Source organism: Hipposideros armiger, unplaced genomic scaffold (genome assembly GCF_001890085.2).
Source record: "Hipposideros armiger isolate ML-2016 unplaced genomic scaffold, ASM189008v1 scaffold_129, whole genome shotgun sequence".
Classification (NCBI taxonomy): Eukaryota; Metazoa; Chordata; class Mammalia; order Chiroptera; family Hipposideridae; genus Hipposideros; species Hipposideros armiger.
Window position 1 is genome coordinate 2,623,006 of NW_017731479.1, and position 4,967 is coordinate 2,627,972.

Sequence of the window (4,967 nt, forward strand, 5' to 3'; positions counted from 1 at the left end):
AAAATGGGAATACAGTGTCTATTTCTCAGGCTTGTGGAGAAGATTTAATATGAAAATGTACAGATTTGTAAAAAATTCTTCTATAGGTCCATTTCGGACCTGGACCTAAGAGACCTCTAAGGGAAGAAGCCTGGAGCTCAAAGGAAGGGGGAACGTTGGGCACGGCAGAACAGTGATAGAGGTGGACATTGTCTCAGACGGAACAGTGGTCCCTCCGAAAGCGGGCCCGGGTGGAAACGTTCGTCACGGAGGAACGTTGTTGATCCTGGAGGAATCGTGAACCGGGCGTGCGATCCTCAGGCCGAGCCTTGCAGTTACCCTGGCAACGACGCGCGCCTGATAAAGGGTTGCAGCGACGGAGGGCGGTGCGTGAATGGAGACGGGGTGGGGTTTCCGGCGGAAGTGGGCTCTTTGCCCCTACGAGCCTAGGAAGATGCTTCGTGCAGTGTGGTGGTGGTTATGCTTCGACCTGTGCAACTTCCTAGTGGGGCAGGCGGAGGCCCAGAGTCCGGTGGAGCCGTCGGAGCGGAGCCGACCGTACGCGGTGCTGCGTGGGCAGAACCTGGGTGAGCGGCCGCGGGCTGACGGGCGGCCGGGTCGGGCCTGCGCTTCCGCCTTTTGGGGCAGCCGGAGCCTGGCACGCGCGGGGAGGACTGCGGGGGGTGTGTGAGGGCCGCGGTGCCGGTGTGAGCTTCTTTTCGAAGGCCTGGGGCAAAGGCCTGAGCTTTACCGCTCAGCACAGGGCTTGGTACATAGTAGTAGGCTCTCGATATGTGCTAGTTGCATGAATGACCTCCGAGTCCGGAGACTTGGGTCTCAGTCTGGGTCCCCTCCCCTCTGGGTGTGTGGGTCCAGGCAAGGCAGCAAGGCGCATAATATATACCCCACCCCTTCTTTCCTCACAATAGTCATAGTAATGACGGCAATTGACATTTGTTGCTCGTTTCCTATATGCCGTGTGCTGTGCTAAGCACTTTGTACACATGATTTCATTTGAGCCTCACAGTAAATAAGAAAGGTACGGTTTTTAGCCCTATTTTACAGATAAGAAAAATAAAACTCGGAGAGATGAAGTGATTTGCCCAAGGTTAGGCAGCTAGAAAGTGGTGGCTGCCGATACTAAAACCTAGGTTTTGTTTGGGAGCATCTCTTGAAAACACACACACACGTGCACGGCTGTACATGGCTGTGGAAGTGATCCTGGAGCTTAAAGCTTGGCAAACTTCAAAATAACTCTGCCTCTTGTTTAGCCAAAGTCTTTCCTTCACCTGTTCCTCTCTAGTACCTCTATATCTACAAAGTTACCATATAGTATAATTTCTGGGTTACCTGGACAACACAAACTCATTGTCTGTCATGTATTGACCACTTACTGCGTACCTAGCACTCTGCTAAGGGGATTCCAGACGTTATCCTGCTTTATCCTTTAGAACAGTATTTCTTCTGGCATGTTGGGTAAGATCATTCATTGTTGGGGTGTGGGGAGTAAAGAGACACTCTCCTGAGCCCTGTAAGATGTTTAGCAGCACCCCCAGCCTTTACCCACTAGATGTCAGTAGCACACCTCACTCCCAGTCCAGATAATCAGAGTATCTCCAGACTTTGCCAGATGTTCACCGGGGTTAAAATCCTCCTGGTTGAGAACCACTGATATAGAACAGTCGTTTTCAAAGGGTGATCTGCATATCATTGGGGTCTGCAAACTATTTGTTACCTGCAAAGAGATGACTACAGAAATTGAGATTATGAGTGTAAAAACTTGACATGTTGACATCGTTGCAACATCCAAACCAGTAGAGACCAGTTCAAAGTCCCTGAACTGGAATGATTTGCAGATAGATACAGGGACCTGCTTATTAGTCATGCATACTAGGGCTTTGTAGTGGTCTGGAATAGATTGAAAGTTGTAAAAACTAGTCCTTTACCACAAATCATTTGAGAAACACTGCCCTAAACAATACTGTGCAGTGAGTATTTTTATTTCCATTTTTACAGAAGAGGAAACAGACACAGAGATCATGTAACTTANGGGGGACACCTTTGAATCTCCCACTCAGACCAAGCACTGTCAGGCACCATCTCCCCTTTTCCTCAGGAAGATAGGAGGCAGATCATCTATCCCACAGGACTCTCCCCTAGGCTGTCTTCTTAAAACTTGGATGAAATTTGATCTGTCATCCCTCAAAAAGAACAAAATAATTTTCTTTTGCAATGTTGCTTGACCACAATACAAACTATCAATAGATGCCATGAGGTCGCTAATAGACATCAGAGTACATGTTCCCTTTCCCATGGCAGATTTAGCCCAAAAAGAAGCCACATTAGGCAATTATTCAGAAGATCCTTCCAAATTCATTAAAGAGTTTCAGTGTTTGACTATAGCTTTTGACCTCGCTTGGCAAGATGTACAAGGTATGATAAAAAAATATGGTGAATGTTTAAATTTTAAAAATATTACAGTAAAAGACACATTGCCATTAATCACCCTCACTTCAAACACACGTATCCCATTGTTCTTGCCACTTTCTGAAGCAGTTCTGGGAGTCCTTTTCCATGAGTTTCTTTACTTCATCCTCCATCGTGACAACATTCTGGATTATACATCGCTTCTGGTACGACAATTTCTGTCAAAAACATTATGGTGTGTCCTCATCCACCTTATTTACTGGATCTGGCACTGTGCAACTTCTGGCTCTTCCCCAAAGTCAAAATGACCATAAAAGGAAATCAATTCAGGACATCGTGGCAGCCACGACAGTGCAACTAAAGACACTCACGAAAGAGGACTTCCAGAACTGCTTCAGAAAGTGGCAAGAACTATGGAACAAGTGTGTTTGAAGCAAGGGGGAGTACTTTGAGGGGGATTAATGGCAATGTGTCTTTTACTATAATAATTTCTTTTATTTAAACATTCACCGTGTTTTGTGATCACACCTCATACATAGTATTGTCATCACTTGCTGTACTTTAGAATAAAAGAACTTTATCTGGGGCCTAGCTCAAAGATACCCAGATGAATTAGCAGCCCGACAGCCCGACCAATATCCAGTTGGAGTGGAGGCCGTTCCTAACCATGATCCCAATTGGATCTACCAGCTCCAAGTCCAAAGCAGGTGCAGAAGAGACCATATGGTTACTTGCCTCATTACACCTGTAAATTAAGAAAAGCTCAGAGAGATTATTCAGAAGCTTAATGAGAATCTGGCTCTTTTTCAATCCCGCTTAGCTGATGCCATGCAGAGATATACTAATCTATTGTAGATCCTACTAGTCAGGAGGGTATTACTATTCTTGCCATGCATTTTATCAGACAATCTGTTCCGGATATTCAGAGAAAATTACAAAAGCTAGACCTAGGGCCCCATGCACCTCTCCCATATTATTAGATATGGCCTTCAAGGTTTTTAATAACCATGATGAGGTTGAGAAGGATTCCAGAGAAAGGCAGGATAGGGGGAAGAATCTGAGGAGGGCTCATCTAATGGCTGCTTAACTTGCCAGCACCATTCTCACGCAGGCTTCCCCAGGGATAGGCCCCCACGGAGGGAAACCCCAGAAGATGGGCCCCAAAGTCTACTTCAAATGTCATCAGGAAGGTGGAAGGAGTGCCCTCATCAGGCCAAGAAGGCACCTCTGGGCCCATGACCCCTTTGCAAAAAGGGGGGACATTGTAGAAGGGACTGTTCCCTCTCCCCTCAAGGAGGGGGGCCATCCTGCTTCGACGCTGGCCAGAAGGGCACTTTATCCAACCAGCTGCTTTTAATGGTTGTCATAGATTATGAGTCAGAAGACACTTAACCTCTTGCCTGACAGGCCCCGGAGTTCATCCAGGCTTCCCTCCTTCACATCAGAGAGGCCCAACCTAGGGTAACACTCAATGTAGCAGGTAAGAATATTATTTTTCTCTTTGATATGGGAGCCACTTCCTCTGCCCTTCTCCAACTCTCTGGCCTGATGCTTGAGTCTTCTCCTTACTGGTGTAGAAGACAATCCTACTACCTACCTGTAGGCACACATTACACTTACCATGTTGCTTTGGAAACCTAGCTTTCACTCACAGTTTTTTAGTCATGCCCCATTGTCCCACCCCCTCATTAGGCCAGGACATCATGTAAAAGCTGCAAACCAGTCTCCAACTTCTCCCTTCTGACCCAACAATAATGGCTTTATGACAACTATCCAATCACTCAGAGGAACTTATAAATATTCCACCAGAGATAAGAACCCAAGTTCCTCTTATAATCTGGAACCAAGAGACACTGGGATGGGCCAGTCATATATATTGCCCCCTGTTCATATTAGATTTTTTTAAATCTCACTTTTTTTCCTTGCAAACCTCAATACCCTATTAGTAAAGAGGCCCAACTTGACTTACAACCGACCATTGAAAAATTCCTTAAGCACAGCCTCCGAATTCCCTGTATCTCTCCTTGCAACATGCCCATTCTGCCAGTTAGGAAACTGTCTGGCCAGTACCGCTTAGTTCAGGACCTCTGGATAATAAAAGAGGCAGTTATTCCAATACCCCAACTAGTCCCAAATCCATACACCGTCTTAGGACTGGTTCCTCCCAGGACGGAATGGTTCACGGCCCTAGATCTGCAGAACACTATTTAGACCTTGTCTCTTTAACCTCCTAGATAAAATCGTCTCTTCCAGATTACAGCGATTCCACACCAACATTATGGTTATACAAGGCTTTCAGCCTATCCTCACCAGCGGCTCTGAGGTCGCCCTCCACCCCTTAGATCAGAACTCCAACCACCAGCTTCTATTCCGTGTGTCCTCTGAGAGGGATCCCTCCTTAGCCACCGCCTGTGACCCCACCACAAGACTGTCTCAGAAAAACCACCTAGATCCTCCTTATCTATGTCATCCATGTCCGTTCCACCCACTCGAGGGCTGGGTCCCATCCCAGCACTCTCCCAGGCAGCACCCAGCCACCCAGGGAGCCTGTGCCCATCACC